This window comes from Scleropages formosus, chromosome 17 (assembly GCF_900964775.1).
Source record: "Scleropages formosus chromosome 17, fSclFor1.1, whole genome shotgun sequence".
NCBI lineage: Eukaryota > Metazoa > Chordata > Actinopteri > Osteoglossiformes > Osteoglossidae > Scleropages > Scleropages formosus.
Window position 1 is genome coordinate 22,647,683 of NC_041822.1, and position 22,517 is coordinate 22,670,199.

Consider the following 22,517-nt stretch of genomic DNA (forward strand, 5'->3'; position numbering starts at 1 on the left):
TTTAAGATACATTTTAACCCTGTTTTACCAGACTAATGAAAATAACAATTATGGTGTAATTAGGAAAGGTGGACAGCAGGGTGTGTAAAAATAAAAGGAGCTTCTGAGTAAATATACTACAGCGTCCTTATTTCTATTAAATATGGAATGTACAGCAATTTCAAGAGCAATTGTACTCAAACATTGAAATGAATAAATGAAAAAATAATTTCAAATCAACACATAATTACGTAAAAATATTGTTCATAATGTAAAAAAAGAGAACATTTTTGAAAAGATAAAGTGATACATTTCGATAAATTTCTGTCGATCCACGGACACGCGCTCAGGTGGGTTTTGCGGGGGTCGTGCGCTTCTTTTCACGCATTTTCACTTGGAAAAACCATGTAGAATTAACACTTCTATAATAATTTTTAATGCAAATAATAAATATTAAATAACAGTTATCTCTTGAAGAATGGGAAAAAAAACTGCTTGGAATTTTAATCATTATTACATTTATGACTCAATGATTATTTTCTTCATTAAATTGGAAACATTTTAAAGAGCTGAAATGCCAACCTGTTCATACTGTTTCACTTTTTTACTCTTTTTTTTTGTCAGATCAGACTTTGCTAATGCAGGAGATAGTGGAGAGAATGTGTTCTTTAAGAAATTTAAATAAACCAAATATTGCTCTGCTGTGAGTAAATTTGTGACAATATTCTGCCTGCTGAACAGTAATAAACAGGTTATTCTAATGCAGTTTGTTTATTAGTCTTGGAGTGTAACCAGGTGATGAAGGAACCACCTTGAAAGAATAACCATATTTTTTTGCTCTGAACAAGGGAAACACACATAAATAAGTACAATTTAAATCATATTAAAACCATAAATAAATTAACTGCTGATAAACATTAAAAAAAACTTTAAAAATCATTTATCTTTTAAGAAAACACATTAAGAAAATATTAAAATATGGAATCACTGTACAAGTGATTATTAAAGTCTCCGTACTGGATCAATGTCAGCATTAAGGCAGGAGACCCTGTATGACCCGCGTTACTTTATAACGAAGGATAATTAATGGAAAGGAGTGCTGGAGTACCAATTTTCTAATGTGTTTGTTACTTTTGAAGGCACTGGGTACAGTAGCCGGGTACACACACCGCTTTCGATGACCAGCGCTAACTGCGCCGGTGTGTGTTGGCAGGCCTATCATGTTCCAGGCGAGTGTGTGTGAGTGCGTGAGCTTTTCACGCGCCGCATCTCGCCATTGTGTGGCCCATTGTGGAGCGAACGCAGCCACCCACACTGACACAGGAATTCCACGCGGCTGCCTGGGACACGCCAAGGATAATCGAGGTGCTGAAAAGAACTTGACACTGAATGGAGAAAGAAGAAAGGACGAGGAAGAGGAACATGCAGGGGACACGCGCGTGCCATCAAATCCCCCCCCAAACACACACACACACACACACACACACACGCACACACACACACACACACAATGGCACCAATATGTTCCACTTATCAGCAGGACAAAAGCTGTGCCAACAAGCTGGAGAGACTGTGCTAAGTTGACAGCATTTCATCCACACAAAAGTTGCTGGTTTTTTTTTTTTTGTTACTGCACTTTGCAACAATGTCATATTTTCCAATAATTTTCAACTGCATCACTGCTTACTCCCATGGCCCACATGTCTTACCCCACTCACTTTCTTGCTGGCTGCGTGTTCTTGGTTTGGCTCCAGCAACCAACTGTTGCTTCATTGTCTTCACCTCTTTAGTTTAATCTTATATTATTATTATTATGGAAAATCTAAAAGTGCATTCGATTTGATTGCAACTTTGTTTATTTCATCAATTTTCATTGCGGTATTTGGGCTGAAAGGTACCAGCGGAGGAGCGGATGGAGACACCGAGAGCAATTCATTCAAACAGCGACTAATTCATTACTAATTAGTCTAATTAAGTCCTTGGACAGATAATAAAATCAAACAGTTAATGGCTAATTCATGGAAAATTATGCTAATTATGGCCTTGGAAAGAAAATAAAATTAGCTGGTTCAGACTGGTGTGACCGATTTACTGATTTACCCACCACCCAGTCCATAGTTTATATCTACCTGCAAACACAGGATATTTCATTTTGATTTTGATTTTTGATTTTCAATTTGATTATATTGTTATTTCATTCTTGTTTTGCTATTGAGGGTGGAGCTGTGGCTTCAGCGATGTGTTGAGTTGTGGGGCACAAAGAAAATCCACACAATGCGTCGCCTCTCGGAGCGCAACTGCCAGGTACATGTCTACATGTCTAAGGTTTCGACCCCAGCGACGGCGCCCCCTGTTGTCCAGGGTGTAGGGGAGGACGAACGGGGTTTAGGCCCCAGCCGCAAAACTGCATTGCAGTGTTCGTCTTATTGTTTCAGGTCATTTGTTCCACATTTGTTTGAAAGTTATTTTTTTATACTGAAAGGCCTGGCAGTCTAAATACGGAAATTTCTAGTCATAATTAAGTCAACCGAAAAACCTCTATTATGCTGAATTTGCAAGTCCTTATATAACGCGTTTTACATGCTTATTAAGTATTGTACTGTACGCACTGTTTTAACATAAAATTACCAATTGGTTAATAAAATAATTTGTACATTGCATCTATTTACGTAAATACATTTATGTATATTTATAGGGTTATTGCTGGATGCATAGAATTTATTAATGAAATTGCATTTTTATGGGATATTGGTGCCATTCTGTATACATTTTCACTCTAAATAATAGAGTGAGCTTTGATTAATTATTTAAACAAATTATTCTTATGACTAAATGGAAATTATCTGGGGAAAAAAAAAACTACGCCTCGTTTCACTGAAGTGTTGAGTGAACGCATTTCAAATACCGCACTGTGCGTCTGTTCCACCTTCTCTTTCCGTGAAGAAAATGTCACATTTGACAGAAGCTCTAGATGTTTCCATGATCCATAATAGGCTGCACAGACTGAGATTCAGCAGCTGAACATGTCAACATGCGTATCACTTCAACATGTGCTTCAGAGATTTTGTCAGAATTGACGGCCCTCCACCAAGCGATTGTTCCCAGACGGAGTGAAAAACAATTACTGTGTCTTCATAACAAAGAGAGCTCCGGAAAATACTAAAAATCGCAATGTATTTCACTACTTTCCGGAAACATCGTGTGTTTTGGGTTCGTTGCAGAGAGATCAGTGAAGACACTCTGAGTGCTGCACTCTGGAACAGTGTAGACTATCATCACTGTACACTGTTACTGTACATTATCATCACTGTACACTGTCTTCACTTTACACTGTTACTGTACACTATCATCATTGTACCTCACCTCAGTACATGGTCCTTGTACACTCATTACTGTACACTGTCCTTACTGTACCTTACCTCAGTATATGGTCACTGTCCACTATCACTAGTGTATACTGTCACTGCACGATTAATCACGGTACACTGTGACTGTACACTTCCTGCGCTTCCTGCGCTCTTCAGCACCACACAATTTGATTTCGGAAGTTGATGCGGAAAAAGTGTGAAAAAGTTGCCTTTCTTTACTGTTGTGTCACTGGGAACTTCTCCCACGCTAACCGTCCCCCCTTGAAAATACAGGACGGTACCACAGTAAACAAGGGGGAATTGAGGCATCGAATGTGGTAAGAAGAAAGCATGTAAGGTACAAGGGAGCTCTGTGCACTGTGTACAGTATTACAATACATAATAGGACATGCAGTACTGTGCAAAAGTTTTAGGCACTTGGGGGGAAAAGCTGTAAAGTGAGATCCTTTTAAAGATAATGTTCTTAATTAATAAACTTCTTACAAAGCTTGGTAACCATCCATCGTCAACAATCGCTTTTCCCAAGTGGGATCACGGCGGGTGTGGGGTTCCAGTCCTGCTTGGGGTGCCTTACGATGGACTGATTTCCCATCCTGGGTGTGTCCCCTCCCCCTCCAGCCCTGCATTGCCGGGTTAGGCTCTGGTTTGCTGTGACCCCCGCTTGGGACAAGCGGCTTCAGTCAGTGTGTGTGTGTGTGTGTGTGTGTGTGTGTGTGTGTGTGTGTGTGTGTGTGTACTTTCTTTCTTTAACAGCCCACAAATCCCTTACTGTAATACTGTAACTTTTTGCAGAAGAAATGCTTGGAAATCTAAAATATTCTCTTTCCCATTGACACTAATGCAGAAGACATTAAATAACCATATAAAACAAATATTTTTGTGAAACATCTAAGTGCCTAAAACTGTTGTACAGTACTGTATATCTATCAGCTATAACATTAAAACCACTGATAGGTAGAGTGAATAACATTGGTTATCTCATTACAATGGCACCCGTCAAGGGGTGCGATATATTAGGTAACAAGTGAACAGTCAGTTCTTGAACTTGATCTCTTGGAAGCAGAAAAAATGGGCAAGCATAAGGATCTGAGCGACTTTGACAAGGGCCAAATTGTGATGGGTAGATGACTGGCTCGGAGCATCTCCAAAACGGCAGGTCTTGTAGGGTGTTCCCTGTATACAGTTGTTTGTACTTACCAAAAGTGGTCCAAGGAAGGACAACCGGTGAACCGGCGACAGGGCCATGAGCGCCCGAGGCTCACTGGTGCGTGTGGGGAGCGAAGGCTAGCCTGTCTGGTCCAATCCCACAGAAGAGCTACTGTAGCACAAACTGCTGGAAACCTTAATGCTGGCCATGATAGAAAGGTGTCGGAACACACAGTGTATCGCAGACCGGTAAGAGTGGCCATACTGACCCCTGTCCACATTATATCCTGGCATTCATGTGGATGTTACTTTGACACATACTACCTACCTAAAGATTGTTGCAGACCATGTACACCCCGGTGTTCCCTGATGGCAGTGGCCCTGCCGCACTGCAAAAATTGTTCAGGAATGGTTTGAGGAACATGACAAAGAGTTCAAGGTGTTGACTCGGCCTCCAAATTCTCCAGATCTCAACCGATCGAGCATCTGTGGGACGTGCTGGAAAAACAAGTCCGATCCACGGAGGTCCCACCTCGCAACTTACAGGACTTAAAGGACCTGCTGCTGACGTCTTGCTGCCAGATGTTGCAGGACACCTTGAGAGGTCTTGTGGAGTCCATCCCTCGACAGGTCAGAGTTGTTTTGGCAGCACGAGGGGGACTGACACAATATTAGGCAGATGCTTTTATTAATGTTGTGGCTGATCAGTGTACAAAAGAATATTGATGGAATATTGTACTCATTTGGGGTTCGAGTCCCGCTTGGGGTGCCTTGCGACGAGCTGGCTTCCCATCCTGGGTGTGTCCCCTCCCCCTCCAGCCTTACGCCCTGTGTTGCCGGGTTGGGCTCCGGTTCCCCGCGACCCCGTATGGGATGAGCGGTTCAGAAAGTGTGTGTGTGTGTATTGTACTCATTCAGAGTATTACACTGCATTTCTACACACTAAATACCTCCTCTCATCTGAGATGTCATTTACACGTAAAACATATGTAAATAAAACATGACAAAATTAAAACATACGTAGATAAAAGTGATACAATTTATTATTCTCTCATGCCCTGTCCTGCAGACAGACAGTGAGAACATTCACAAGGTTATGAGACAAACCATCCCATACAACACATGCTTGTATAAGACATTGTCTGTGATATGCAATATGTAATTAGCATCATTATTAGTATGTGATATGCAGCATGTAATTGTTGATCTTTACTCCAGCTCTGGAATGTCCAGCCTTTTACATTAGTAATATCGGTATAAAACACTTAGAATAAATAGAACAGCTGTTGGCCGAGTTGGGTACTTTTTAAGTTTCATTTTATTTAAGACACAGTGCTCTAAAGCACTTCAGGAAAAATAACACACACACACACACACACACACACACACACACACTCTTTCAGAACCGCTTGTCCCATACGGGGTCACAGGGAACCGGAGCCTACCCAGCAACACAGGGCGTAAGGCCAGAGGGGGAGGGGACACACCCAGGACAGGACACCAGTCCATCACAAGGCACCCCAAGCAGGACTCAAACCCCAGACCCACTGGAGAGCAGGACTGCGGTCCAACCCACTGCGCCACCGCACCCCTCGGAAAAATAACACCGAAATAATATTCGATATTCCATATTCATAGGCCTTTGTACGGTTTTGTTTTTTCAAGTATTGGCCAAAGTGAGGGGTGATGAAGACACACTGGAGACACGCTGCAGGAGTGCAGCTCACCAGTACATCCTCCCTTCCCAGTGATGTTCCCGTCCAGCATTTCCACTCATTTTCTCCTCTACACCTTTGACTGCTGTTGCTGACTTTCACACTGTGGGTCAAATACTTAACTCCCCCCCCACAGAGCGTCAAGCTCAGTAACTCGCTGTGGCCTTGAGGCGCTAATTATCATGCTCATATCAGAACTGCACCTCAGCTCCCCTGCCCCCCTTCCCCTCCCCCCAATGCAGTCGCTAAAACCCGGGACACTGACACCAGGGGATGCTTCAGCACAGTCCTCCGCATCAGACTCGTTCAGTGTATATTTTCCTAGCTTATTATCAGAGGGTGTGTGTGTGTGTGTGTGTGTGTGCAAGTGCACAGGTCTTTGCAGGTGCAGTCACAGTTAGGCAGCCAAGTTTCTGCCCCGCACTGATCCACCTTCCCAGTCCCATCAGCAGAGGATCCGTCACGGTCCACCAGTTCAGCGCTACTGACCAACCCCCCCGCGCCCCCTGCACCCCCATGTCCAAAACCATGCGGTTTCCAAGTGCCCTTTAACCTCTGAGCAAGGAAGGTGCCCGGTGTCGGCGAGGGGGCGCATCAAGGCCACCGATTACACTATCGGCACATCCGTCCAGAGGAGCCTCCGAGCTGGAAAACAAAGCGGGACGAAGAGGACTGTGAGGATGAGGAGGAGGATGAGGAGGAGGCGCGAGGCGTGCGGACGCAGAGATGCGGCTCCTGCCGAAGCATCGGGTCGAGAAACGGCCTATCTGGTGTTTGTCTCTGAGCCGATTCTGTTTTGGCAGCATGCTGTGGCTACGGCCCGATCCGCGTCCCGCCTCGGTCGCGCTCTGTCTCTGCCGCTGCCTCTATCAGTGAGGTAAACAGAGATGAGCTTCAGGCGTCGCACCTTGTTTTGGCTTCAGTGGCCCCACTGTGTTCGACGCCCATGTCCCGCGTTTTCTCTGCTCAGACAATAGGAATCGGCGCAGTGAGATAGCGCAGCTCCCATGTGGGTGAAAGTTACCCGAGCTGCGTCCAGTCCCTCAGGGCGGTTGCTGTCCGACGCAGGGTCCCCGTGGTGCGGCGCCTATCCTGGAAGCACAGGCCACGGGCAGGACGCACTCTGGATGGAGCATCACTCCATCACATCGCAGAGACTGCACCTCCGTGTATGAATTGACACATTCAAAAAATACCCTTCTTCTGAATTGTCAAATATACTGCAAATTTCATAACGTATATTATTTATAACGTAATTCACATATACTTCAAAGTCAAAACTCCATCCATCATTAAAAAAGAGGGGAGTTCAAAGCAGAAAATACTGAATTTAAGGGAAAAAGTGGTTAAACCAGATCTCTTCCAAGACAAATTTCTCGCATTTCTCACTGTCTGGCTGTAGACTGTAGCGTAGCAACACGGCATATTTTTATCAGTAGAAACTTTAGACACAAAATTACTGAGATGGAATTAAGGTATGACGGGTATTTTACACGCGAAAGAAAAATGTCTTCATTGTTGTGCTTGGCGACGTAGGATATGTGCAGAATTTATGCCTTACGCTGTTATTTTAAATGCAGATTTATGTCTCAATGGGTATGTTATTTTACACAGCGCTTCTGTAGCTCATAAAGATCATATATCCATGACCATGACCGCCTCACTTCTCGTTCAAAAAGGATACAATGCATCTGAAGGAATGGCTTATCCTTGTACATTTGAGAAATGCTCTTAAATAGTGTTCAAGTAAAAAGAATGATCACTTTCAAAGATTCAAAAAAATCCTTACCATAATAAAAATGATTTTAAGGCATTTAGCATGATCACAAACATTTAGTATCATGGAAAGTGATTATCATCCAGTTTCATATACTGAGAAACCAGTCAGTGCACATAAAGTGATGCCTAGTTCCTCGGGATTTCATTTTACCTTCTCAAGAACATCATGCATCATGCCATACATGAAAATATTTTATATTACATATATTATAGCGGGGGATGCGGTGGCGCAGTGGGTTGGACCGCTGTCCGGTGGGTCTGGGGTTCGAGTCCCGCTTGGGGTGCCTTGTGATGGACTGGTGTCCCGTCCTGGGTGTGTCCTCTCCCCCTCTGGCCTTACGCCCTGTGTTGCTGGGTTAGGCTCAGGTTCTCTGGGACAAGCGGTTCTGAAAGTGTGTGTGTGTGTGTGTGTGTTATACAGTGCTGCTTGAAAGTATGTGAACCCTATAAGGATGGTAATTATTTATTAGAAAATCTTAAACTATAAAATGAATGAATGATTATGATTCACACCCCTGATTCTACTCTACCTACTTTGTGTAACCAGTATAACTTGGGTTTCACTTATTTTTGCACCTGTGCTACTTGTGTGTTTCTACTACACACACGATTTCCTCTAAAGTAACATATGGAGTTGATTGTTACACACCTGTTACGTCACAAAATAAACACTGATTCTCATTAAATAACCATTTTGTGGTGAAACTATGGGACACACTTCAAGCAGCACTGTATGTGTAGACAAACACACACACACACACACACACACACGTTACTTCATTTAATAGATGCTTTTCTCCAAAGCGACTTCCAATGAACTCTCTGTAGTGTTATCAGCCCACAGACCCTATTCACTACGGTGACTTACACTGCTAGATACATTACTTACACTGGGTCACTCATCTGTACATCAGCGGAACACACACACTCTCTCTGTCACTCATACTATGGGTGAACCCGAACAGCATGTCTTTGGACTGTGGGAGGAAACCAGAGCACCCAGAGGAAACCCATGCAGACACGGGGAGAACATGCCGACTCCAGACAGAAAGAGCAGGGATCAAGCCCTTGTGCTGTTGCACCACCCAGGCTCTGTGAGACAGCAGCGCTACTCACTGTGCCGTCCCATGATGAGTGTATATACGTATATATACATTTGTGCAATGTACAAATTATATTAGCATACAAATATAACACTATATAATTTATAAAACCATGTAATTTATTGCAAGGAGCCATCTGGTTAATCTCACAATCGGTGACTTTCACAGTGCCAGATAAAAGCACAAAAATTTAAACAAGAATCACAATCCACAAGAAAAACAACAATATGCCAAATATCTAACAGATGCAACAGCGTTGCTGGCATTCTGTGTTTGCGAAAAATGTGCATTGAAAATGCTGGGATGAAACATAATGCGGAGAATGGAAAAAATGTCACAAAAATGTGTGCGGCTTTCGGTGAGGAGCAGAAGAGAAAGGGCTGAATGTGCTGCTGCTGCGGAAGGAAGAACAGCTGGAAACGCTGCCTCTCCCTCTGCTGGTGTGACTCATGGAACTACAGAAGGTTCTTCCACCACGGTAATCAAACTGACCTGACCTGGGTTTGTATGTCACACGCACACACACACATCAAAACTGTTTGTGAAATATTAACAATGTCAGCTGTAATCTCTCTCTTTCTTTCTTTCTTTATTTATTTATTTTCAATAAACACTTGACCTTATAGAGGGTCATGGTACTATGCAGCCCATCTTAGAAGCAGAAGTTCTGAGGCAGGGTACACCATGGACAAAATGCCTGTCCATCGCACGGCAAGGACACCGCCCAAAAAAGGCAACGTGGAGTCAACATAACACCTGAAATTCATGTATTTGGACTGTGGGAAGAAACCAGAGCACCTGGAGGAAACACACATGAACATGGGGGAGGACATGTAAATGCCATGCAGATTCAGCCAGATTTACACAGAGCCGCAGTATCACCTGTTAATATTCTCCATAAAAAATATTTTAGTTGAGGTGTTAGATGGTTCTGATTTGGCAGTGTTGTAGACTACCAGAGTGCTGGGTTCTTAAAACAGCACCTTCCTAGTCCACAGGGAATAGAATAATAACTGGACACCAGCAAAATTTACAAGAAGAAAGTGAGAAAAGCCTTCAAGCAACTGTTGGCAGTAAATTTACTAAAGGAAAAGAGGCAACCAAAAATCTGTGAAGACTAGCAGAGAACCAGGAAGGAAAGACAGAGAATAAGGAAATAGGAACAAAGAACCAAGAAGGAGAGATGGAGAATAAGGAAATAGGGACAAAGGACCAGGAAGGAGAGATGGAGAATAAGGAAATAGGGACAAAAGGACCAGGAAGGAGAGATGTAAAATAAGGAAATAGGGACAAGGGACCAGGAAGGAGAGATGGAAAATAAGGAAATAGGGACAAAGGACCAGGAAGGAGAGATGGAGAATAAGGAAATAGGGACAAAAGGACCAGGAAGGAGAGATGTAAAATAAGGAAATAGGGACAAGGGACCAGGAAGGAGAGATGGAAAATAAGGAAATAGGGACAAAGGACCAGGAAGGAGAGGCAGAGAAGAAGGAAATAGGGACAAAGGACCAGGAAGGAGAGATGAAGAATAAGGAAATAGGGACAAAAGGACCAAGAAGGAGAGATGGAGAATAAGGAAATAGGGACAAAGGACCAGGAAGGAGAGGCAGAGAAGAAGGAAATAGGGACAAAGGACCAGGAAGGAGAGATGAAGAATAAGGAAATAGGGACAAAAGGACCAAGAAGGAGAGATGGAGAAGAAGGAAATAGGGACAAAGGACCAGGAAGGAGAGGCAGAGAAGAAGGAAATAGGGACAAAGGACCAAGAAGGAGAGATGGAGAATAAGGAAATAGGGACAAAGGACCAGGAAGGAGAGGCAGAGAAGAAGGAAATAGGGACAAAGGACCAGGAAGGAGAGATGAAGAATAAAGAAATAGGGACAAAGGACCAGGAAGGAGAGGCAGAGAAGAAGGAAATAGGGACAAAGGACCAGGAAGGAGAGATGAAGAATAAGGAAATAGGGACAAAAGGACCAAGAAGGAGAGATGGAGAATAAGGAAATAGGGACAAAGGACCAGGAAGGAGAGGCAGAGAAGAAGGAAATAGGGACAAAGGACCAGGAAGGAGAGATGGAAAATAAGGAAATAGGGACAAAGGACCAGGAAGGAGAGGCAGAGAAGAAGGAAATAGGGACAAAGGACCAGGAAGGAGAGATGAAGAATAAGGAAATAGGGACAAAGGACCAAGAAGGAGAGGCAGAGAAGAAGGAAATAGGGACAAAGGACCAGGAAGGAGAGATGAAGAATAAGGAAATAGGGACAAAAGGACCAAGAAGGAGAGATGGAGAATAAGGAAATAGGGACAAAGGACCAGGAAGGAGAGGCAGAGAAGAAGGAAATAGGGACAAAGGACCAGGAAGGAGAGATGGAAAATAAGGAAATAGGGACAAAGGACCAGGAAGGAGAGGCAGAGAAGAAGGAAATAGGGACAAAGGACCAGGAAGGAGAGATGAAGAATAAGGAAATAGGGACAAAAGGACCAAGAAGGAGAGATGGAGAATAAGGAAATAGGGACAAAGGACCAGGAAGGAGAGGCAGAGAAGAAGGAAATAGGGACAAAGGACCAGGAAGGAGAGATGAAGAATAAGGAAATAGGGACAAAAGGACCAAGAAGGAGAGATGGAGAATAAGGAAATAGGGACAAAGGACCAGGAAGGAGAGGCAGAGAAGAAGGAAATAGGGACAAAGGACCAGGAAGGAGAGATGGAAAATAAGGAAATAGGGACAAAGGACCAGGAAGGAGAGGCAGAGAAGAAGGAAATAGGGACAAAGGACCAGGAAGGAGAGGCAGAGAAGAAGGAAATAGGGACAAAGGACCAGGAAGGAGAGATGGAGAATAAGGAAATAGGGACAAAAGGACCAGGAAGGATAGACTGAGAATAAGGAAATAGAGACAGAGAAACAGGAAGGAGGAAGAGAAAATTACAAAATAGGGGCATTGTTTTCCAATGGACTGCTGACCCAAAATGTAATTATTCACCATAATTCATCAAATAATGTTTAATTTTTCAGTACCTATTTAACAAATAAATAACATAGGGAATTGTCCAAATTTTAGATAAAAATACTTGCATTTTTCTTACACATGATAAATCCTCTTGAAACATTTCAAATGTTTATAAGTCTTCCAGCTTTTTACAAAGGGACATATTTATTGCTGTTTTTCTAAGCCTTTCAAATTTTCAGCCACGTGGACAGTCTCTCATATTTGCCCTTGATATTATTAATTGCTTCACGGCTCTAAATTACTTTGCCTTTGAATTAATCTACTGCTATTTTGTGAATGACACTAAAGGGGGCATTTGGGGTAAAGAACTGGAGAGGCATGTTTTTTTTAGGTTTGTTCTGACCTTGTCCTTTTTTAGATGTCTTAAGTTATTGCTGTACATTTCTTTGAGTCACTTGAAGGAGTCATAGAATATACTGTCAAGGTTGAACATCCATACCTAGAATGTCATTTTTATTCTTATGAATGACTTTTCTGAGGCAACACGTTCACTTACTGGACACTTTTTTAGGTACACCTAGTCAGTGCCAAGTGAGACCCTCTTTTGCCCCCAAACCAGGAAGAATTCAGCAACAAGTTGTTGGACACGAACCATGCTGGCTTGAGAACGTCACACAGTTTCTGCAGATTTTGTGGAAGTTTTGATACTACCAACAAAGACAATGCATCACAATCAAATATCCCCCACAGCATTACACCACCACCACCAGTATGAACTGTAGACATCACACAGAACTGGTCAATAAATGCCTTCTTCTAACATTGGTTTTTGACTTTCAGAAAGATGAAGCAACATTCTCTCACTCCTCACTTGTGCAGTTTTGGTGGCTGAACGCCTACTGGACCCTCATCTTCTTGCGCATTCAAAAGAGATTAACCCGGCTTGTATTTGTGCTACTGCAGCCATCTTCTTCAAGGTCTGACAAGCTGTGTGTGCCTCTCTGCACATTAGCATTGGGACTTATGGCCTTCCTGTTTACTTTATAGGTTCTCCTTCATGCTTCCAGACAGACCGACTGAAAGCATGTTTTTTGTTTATTGTAAATTGGGGGGTGCGGTGGTGCAGCGGGTTTGGCCAGGGTCTGATTTCCAGCGGGTCTGGGGTTTGAGTCCCGCTTGGAGTGCCTTGTGACAGACTGGTGTCTGTCCTGGGTGTGTCCCCTCCCCCTCCAGCCTTATGCCCTGTGTTGCTGGGTTAGGCTTTGGTTCGCCGTGACCCTGCTTAGGACAAGTGGTTTCAGAGTGTGTGTGTGTGTTTATTGTACCTTTCTCTTTAAACTATACATAAAAATCCCAGAAGTGCAGGTGTTTCTAAGATGTCTGATCCTTCACATGTGACACCAGTAATCATAGCATGTTCAAAATACATCTTGCTCATTGTAATAGTTCCATAGCAACCTCTTGACTTTTTCTGCTCTTTCATATATATACAGTAGTACTGATTTGCAGCCACAGGACTCACTGTTTGGAGCTGAAAGCGGTTAAGGAGTAGGCGTATCTAATAAAGTGGCTGGTCAGTTTAATGTAGTTGTTAAGGACACAAAATTGAATCCAATAGGAGCCTTGCTGTTGTACCCTTAAGAGAAGGGTTTTGCTATAAACCACTTTGAATATATGAGTTTGCTAAGTAACAAAATAAGTGAGGCTTTTTTTTACAGGGGGGGCGGTCATTACAACATGTTGGAAAATGCACTACTGTCTACACTTTCAGATTTTGCAAGGATTACCTTGGTCAAAAACTCTATATAAACTCCAAAACCACTGCCATCCTTCACTAAACTTTAGAAGCATTTGATAAAAAATAAAATGTGCATCCAAGCAGCAATCAGAGGTGTAGGAGACAGTGGAAAACGAAAACATCTCCTGATGTTTGTGGACCTTGTTTCCGGTCTGACAGATGTGGCTGTATCTGACTCTGGATCCAATAGGAGGCTACATTACAACAAGATCCATTGAATGGAACCAGTGGCCTGTGCCCCCAAATTTCACTCCTCTCTGCACAGCTGTCTGGAAAGAAGCAGATGTGCAAATCCCTTGCCAAAATGTAATCACTCTCATTCACAGCCAAGGTTACCACTTCTGGGTAGTTGTGGATTTTTGGCTTGGAAGACTAGTTGAATACAGGGGCAAATTCTGCTCTTATAAACCCAGAAAGCACTGAAATAGAGGTGTAGAAGTCCAGTCAGAACAATCCGTAATGGTTTTTAAAAATTTTTCAGTTCTCATATCCTTTATGAAATACAGAGTACCGAAATGACATTTATTGAAATTTACATTAAAGGTAAGACGGGAATTAAATGTTTTATTGTTTGTTATTTCAATATGTTTTTAGGCTGGTGCTAAAAGCTTTTAAGGATTTCACATTTTTCAGATGATTCATCTCTTCCTAATCATTACCTTAATAGTTATTAATAGTGCGAAGCCATCTGAGTGCGTCTTTTGTGCAATCGGATGTGAATCAAGTGGCAAATTGTGCATTTAGCATCTATTTTTAATGGCCTTCAGTTCTTGGTCCTCTTTGTCGTGGATCTCTGTGAGAATCCTGCATTTTGCGCTGCGGGGAGGAGAGCACCAAGGCTCCATGGCACATTGGAGAGCTTCACTGATTCAGTCAAGTGTCACACTGGCAAATCATTTCCACCATCTGGCTTCTGGAAGGTTCTACTTGAAATGAAAAATGCAATTCTTATTCATTGACATTTATTCAATTAGCCAATGCTTTTTCCCCAAAGCAACTTCAAAGGTTAAGCGATTTACAATTTTTTACCCATTTATTTAGATATTCATATATTTTATATTTGTAATTTTAGGGTAAGTAGCTTGCTGAAAGGTACAACAGCACTAGGTTGAGATGTGACCCAACAACTTTCCAATCCAAAAGCAGCAGATGTAACCATTACACTATCGGCTGCCCCGATTCGTGTCTTGGCTAAGTTATTTCTGGTCCCCGGTTTCCGTCGAAAAGCTGATCAAACTTTTCACATCTGAAGCAATTCAGGGTGGTTTGAGTGCACAGATTTTTCTTACAGCTACACTCCACAAGGAAATGTAGGCCTTCATTCCGACAGGAACAAGGAAAAGGCTGGAAACAAACTATCGTCATAAAAAACGCTGTAACTGGGTGGCGGAGGGACTGATTAACCAGCGATCTTGGTGATTTGCAGCCTTGATGTGAACGGCGTATCGCTGAGCACTCTGCCTTATCTGGCCCTCCCCAGAGCCTGCTCTCTCTGCCACGTTCCCGGAGTGTGTCTTCCACAGGTGTGGTCCTCTCTCGGCTCCGTCCCCATCCCTGACCCCGACCCGCCCTGCTCCCCTTGGGCCGATAACACTCACCACGATCGCAACCAAACCCCCCGCATCCCACTGCTTGTGGGTCGGAGGCGGCTTCCAGATGGATGTAACCTTGTTTCGCTGCATTCCGCCAAAGTATCTTCCATTTCCTCTGAGCTGCCAGGACTCCCCATCCCCCACCGGCTCTCACTTTGGTTCCACACCACAGATGGGACACAGAGGTCACTTCAGCGGTGGGGGCGATCTCCCCAGCCTTGAAATTCGTCCAAACGTGACGTGGATAGACTTCAATTCCAAGACACAGCAAGGCTTATGGGATGAAATACTGTGAGTTAATTCACGAGGACACATTAGCAAAACAATACACGTGTAGTACCATAGGGCAGCATGGCGATATGAACCTGCCCTTTGACCTCAAACCCTAGAGCAGTGAGGCACAAGCTGTCAGTGGCTGGCTGTCACCCGTCCATAGCTACACAATTTCATTCATAGCAAAGCCATCCTGGTCAGCAGTCAGCAAATTTTGACCCAATCACAGCACAGCTCAGACATCCTTATATATTGAACATGTCCATAGTTTGCAGACACAGTTTGACACTTTTTTGCTAAATGTGCCTTTATTTTATATAGCCTCGCGATCGTTGTATTGCCGAGCTTAATAGTTCCTAATATCTCCTAATGTGATGCACAAATTGTATTCTCTGAGATGCAAGTTGCTTTGGAGAAAAGCGTCTGCTAAATGAATACAAGTAAATGTAAATGTAGTTATGGGGCTAATTAGGCCAAAGATGAATAAAGCAACATTTTTCCATGTTTTGACATGTAGCACCATTGAAGTGGTTCGCCCATAGTGTGTGAGTGACAGAGAGAGTATTTGTGTGTTCCACTGATGTGGATGAGTGACCCAGTGTAAGTAGTGTATCTAGCAGTGTAAGTCACCGCAGTGAATAAGGTGTGTGGGCTGATAACACTACATAGAGTTCATTGGATGTCACTTTGAAGGAAAGCATCTGCTAGATAAATAAATGTAATATAAATGTAATAAATGTTAAGTGAACACAAAAATAAATTACAACATTGAAGTGGAACAGAGTAGAGTCAAATAATATGTCAGCAACATTTCACATGTGTCAGGTTGGTCAGTTCTGGAGGATCAACGCTCTACTGTCCATCATTTGACTGTGGACCTTCCGGTCAGTGGTGCTCTTGGTTATTGTCATTCCTTCTGTGTTTGGTATCACAACACACATCTGTGAAAATCAGAAAAGTGCAGTTTTATATGTTATATAAAATAATGATATATTATTTATACAGTGGTATAATATATAAGTGGTATTATATATAATACATGCTTATGTGTCATTAATGGTATCCTTCATGTACGTGGTTAACGCACTCTTGGGCAGCATACTTCACTTGGTATCATTTCCTACCCATTATAAATGTGACAGCTGAAACGAGAGGATTGCAAAGAAAGATTTCCCGTTCATTTACACAATTTCTAAGTTTGAAGACATCACGTTTATTCATTTTAGCGGATACTTTTCTCCAGAGAGACTTGCAGCTCACGGTAAGCAGCAGTGCATCAACAACAGATGAAGAGCTCCGGATACAGACACACAGGGCTATCAAATCACAGCATTTCTATACCACACAGTACTTGAGTAGCTGTATGGAACTAAGAGAAAGGACATATGAAGATGGCCATGTCTGTCTGTGTACGTTTAATACACCCACATTAATCTATTCACATTTATCATACATTTATATTGTATGCATTTGTCTTTAATGTTTTAATTAGTGGGTTGTTTTTGGGCAGTACTTGGGTATTTCTGTTTGGGCATAAAGTCTTCTCACATGTACACGCATTTGTAAGATGTGGGTATAGTGCAAATTGCATGGTTATGAATTATTATAATATACAGGTTTGTGGTAGTTATGTGCGTTTTGAAGATGGGGTATCTTTCCATCCCCTTCTGAGCACCCTGGTGCCGGCAGCAGGGCACTTACTGGGTGCCTGATGTACCCGCTTTCCTGGCCATGCCCTCAATGCTGACACACACTGAACACCAGCTGGAATTTTCCATGGCATGGAGGCGGAGGGAGTCCTTTTAAAGTGAGCCTGTGTCCCCTCAGCCTTGAGTTGGGATGTGATGAAGGTCAGGGAGAAAGATGGGGGGACGTTATTGGAACAACTTGTCAAACCCTCCCTGCTCAGCCTTGGGGTAGCGGTAACTAATGTGCCCCGAGCCGATGGGCCCCCGCACCGGACCACCAGGGCAGGAGAAGTGACGCAGTAAGCTGCTCCGTTGATAGCCGTGGGACAGTGCGAGGTCGGCAGGCCAGAGCAGACTGTGTCAGCCGCCTTCCAGAATATTCCTCCTGTTCATCTTTGGCACTGAAATGAAGGTGAATGGAAAGACTTCAAGGGTCTGAATTCATTCATGCATACGTAAGTGTGGAGGTGTGTGTATGAATCAATGTTTCAGACTTCAAAAAACAACCAACAGATTTGCTGGTGTTCCTCACTCTTCCACAACCATCACCAACCCCAGGCATCTTGCCACAGGCTTGAAGTGTGCAGCTCATAACAGATTGAGGTAAAATCACATGAATGGAACAGGGTAAAACCACAGGTGCCCATGACAGGATAGGGGAGAAATACAGGAACCCACAATGTGTGGAGGTGGAAGTGTAAGGACTCAACAGATTTGCCTAAAAACACAGGAACCCCTCACAAGTTGGGGGTAAAAACACAAGAACGTATGATTTTTTGGGGTAAAAATGTAAGAATCCAATCGGTTGGAGTAACAACTCAGTAACCCATGACAATAGACTGGAATTTAGCATCTTCCGGAGTAGACCGTCTACTCCGGAAGATGTTAAATTCCAGTCTAATGACAACGGCCGCGGAAGCCTACGTGACTTGATAACCCATGACAAGTTTGGGTGCAAACCCAAGAACCTTCAACGGGCTAAGTTCAAATCAGAGCAAGTGACACCAGGATGGGGTAGAAACACAGGAACCTTTAACAGGTTAGGACAAAAAAACAGACCAAATGATAAGTGAGAGTAAGATCTCAAGAATAAAAAGCATCCCACAGGTTGTGGTTAAAAAGATAAGGACTTGAAATCCAGGGGTAAAATCAGTTGAACCTGGAGAGTTGGGGCAAAAACAGAAGAACCCACAAAAGAATGGGGTAAAAACACAAGAACCTGCGACGAGCAGGGGTAAAAAGACAACAAGGAGGACGGGTTAGGAGAACATTGAAAGAACTTCCAAGAAGCTGCGGTAAAACCCAGGAGATGGGGGTAAGAACACAAGAGTCCGTGACAAGTAGAGGCGAAAACCGTAGGACCTGCGGCAGCTTGGGGTAAAACAAAAGAAACTGGGCTTGAGGCATCCTGTGCCGGAGAGAAGCCGACCTCCAGCCTCTCAACTAGTCCCCGCTGGCTCTGGGTTCACGGATAAACAGATAACAACACTGGAAACCATTTTCGCATTTATTCCCCCTCCACACACAACAGGGCAATTTATCCAGCGAACAGCTCTCTTCAACAATCACTTTATTTTCTGCAGCTCGCTTTATATAACCGTTTCTATACGTTTCCTCCTTTTCATGGTCCTGTATTATGGCCGAGGCACACTTGAGCTCATTCAGTCCGAGCTCATGAAACCCAGAGAGAGAAAGGCCTTTCAGAGCCTTGGGCTGCACTCAATCACACAGCCCTTCCCATTAAGCGGAGAATTCATCGACGACCAACCAACAAGCCTTAGAGTCCAGCGCCCTGCTCCTTTCACAGAACTACCGCATGTCACTTTCACTCACCTTCATTTCTTCCCTTTTTCAAAGGCACAGATTTATGTGGGCAGATGCTGAAATATGAAATGTAACTTAATGGGCTCAAAACATAATGTTACACAAGTGTCTTCCGCTGAATAGTTTGCTGTATACGAACACAAGTGCCTGTGACACTGGCGTGAACCGATGTTTTATTATACGTGCCTAAATAAATTCTCCGTACGGCTGCATCGTGTTATTTCCCAGGAGAAAGAAACCTCTTGTGGTGAGGAAAAAAGAGGATGAACTGCATAAGAAACTTTAATATCATAATACGTGTTTCTCTCTCCGTGTTCTTGCAGATAGTTTAACTTTTAAACAGTTTCATTTTGTTACGCTTTACCCTTGTCAGTTTTTTGTTCAAAGATTGATCACATCATTATATTGCATTCATTCATTTAGCTAACACTTTTCCCGAAAAAAAACTTACAGTGTTAAGGTTACAATTATTTAACCATTTGTACACACTGACTGAAACCACTTGTCCCAAGCAGCATTGCAGCAAGCCAGAGCCTAACCTGGCAACACAGGGCACAAGGCTGGGGGGGGGACACACACCCAGGACAGGATGTCAGTCATCACAAGGCACCCCAAGCAGGACTCAAACCCCAGACCCACCAGAGAGGAGGACCCAGTCTAGCCAGCTAATACCACTGCACCTCCCTCCATTCATTCATATAGCTGGGTAATTTTTCTGGAGTAATTATAGGGTAAGTACCTTGTCCCAGGGTATTACAGCAGGAGGTGGGGATCAAACTTGCAACCTTCAGGTGCAAATGCAGTAGCGCTAACCATTACACTACCAGCTACCCCTGGAGTATTACATTACTGTGCTTCATCTCAAACTCCTCATGCAGCTGCTGACCTATACCCCGATACCCTGTGATTGTTGCTATAATAATAATAACAATAATAATAGGGCTGCTTGTGGCATAGTGGTTAGAGCTCCACAAGTCACAGGTTTGAACCCCACCTCCAGCTGTAGTGTCCTTCACTAGGGTACTTTCTTTCAGTGAAAAACATTACCCAGCTGTATAAATAACTGCTGGGTGGTTTAACACTGGAAGGTGGTTTGGAGAAAAGCATATTTTAAATGAACAAATATTACAATATTAATAGCACATGCTCTGCTTCTGAATGAGTCCACAAGCATCTCCATTTCTTGTACCCGCTGCAAACGAAAGGTGTCGGAAAAACGTAGCGCAAAACATCTCAATTTTCCCCACTAAATGCGCATTTCTTTTTTCCGCTTTAACACTTGGACGAGTTAAAAAAGACTTGCAGCTGGGTCTCTTATCAAAAGACTTCTCCTGCAGGCTTAACACCATGCATCCTCTGAAATGCCCGCGTTCCTCCCTCATCATCGCCGCCAGCCCCTCCGCTGCCTTAATTCTCACCCGTGTCCGTTTTGCCTTCTGGGAGTTGCAAACGTTAATTTTTGGAATCACATCATGCTACCAGAGTGGGTGGGAGGCCAAAACACACTAGGCCTTTTCATACAACAGTGTCCTGCAAAAAAAAAAAAAAAAAACTGCTACAGTGGCTTATGAAAAAATATATTTACCCTTCTCTAATAAAACGAGATTATGATTCGGTACAACTGCATTTTTGCCCCTTACGCAGCCATTTTATTTCCATAGTGCGTCAAAAAATTGCTATAAGAGGACCAAGTCACCTCTGCTCTCCTGTTATTTCAGCCACTGGCAGGTTATTAAAAAGAAGCAGCACAACAGAGCTGCTGAATGACTTTCACGCTATACCTTACATACTGCTCCTTGCACAGATCCGCGAGGGAAAGAGTAATAAAATACGTAGGTAAGGAAAATAACGAATAAGGGTTTTCGCAAACACACGCCGCACTCCGTAAATGTTATAGAAAAGGAGCCTTTCAGTAATAGTGTGTTTTTAGTTAAAAAACGAACACTCAGCGGTGAAGCACTTTCGCAACGTGAGAACTGCGCGGTTGAGGAATGCATCAAAACACAAGATACAAATGTGATAAAAACGATCGTGGAAAAAGACTAAACAGCATTTTCCTCCCTTTTTAGCGTGGGCTTTCCCTCAGTGCAGCAAAGCGCCGAAGCAGCTGGCATGGCATTCGAACCATGCGTAGAATATCGTAAAAATCGGGATCACTGTGATCCTGCATTGGATGAGACGTTACTGATAATGTATGAATGAAAATATTTTAACAGACATGCTGTCAATGTTTTTTCTACAACAAATATTAAAGATAAAATATGTTAGAGCTGTGCGTCTCCTTAGAGATAACCATCCGTAATGTGAGTGTTACCATTCCTGCGCATAAGAATTCCCAAATTTTTGTATTCTGATTAATTTCACGTGGCATTTTTTTTTTTTTTTCTTTTTTCAAGGAACTGTTTCTTTTCCCATAATGGAAATTTGACCCCTTCGCAAGGGGGGATTCGCCCAACGGGGCGATTTCGCAGAACAAATTGCCTCGGTTATTTGAAGGATGGGTTTATTCGAGAGCAAAACACCAGTTCATCAAGTGCTGGAATATGAACTGGCAACCTTAAGGTGACAAAGTCAACAGTGTGGCAAAGTGCAAGTGAGGCAGCAGAAGAGTGGGTACAGAAGTCATGGTGAAAAGAGCCAGCCGGCATGGCGGAGGCGGCACGCAACGGGGCCCCCGGTGGTTCTCCGGACCCACCGAGCCCCGGGTACGAAGCCATCTACGCGTCCCTCCTGAGCCGCAACCCGGACAACATACAGAATCGATGGGGCTGAGCCGTGATTCTCGTGCCGGATGGGTCTCGGGCCCTTTCCCTCCCCTCGACCACCCCTTTTTTTTGCGTCAATATTATGTGACGCTTTCTGGAGACCTTTTCCCCGTTGCCAGTCAACAGTGCCTTTCACAAGGATGTTTGTCACCTTAAACAAATGTTGTGCGGGCCCACAGGGTGACGCCGAGGAGCTGTTTGTTTTTCAGTGAATGATGTGCTTTCCCTAAAGTGGCCAATGGGAGGCGTGGGGCAGGGGGGGGGTCAGGGCCACTCCGATTTGGATGAGTGGTCAGATCGAGAATCTGCTGATTGCCTGCCTCAAAGGAGTCCAGACAGTGAGGATACACACACACACACACACACACACACACACACACACACACACGTACGCACGTGCAAACACCCCCGGCACAGTGCGATCCGACATTTGCTCATCCAGATAAACAAGGCGCAATCTGATGACACAGAGATAACGGTGTGATTTACTTCACACCCATTGATAGCACCGAGACACGGGAGGGAGACCCTTCTTATTCC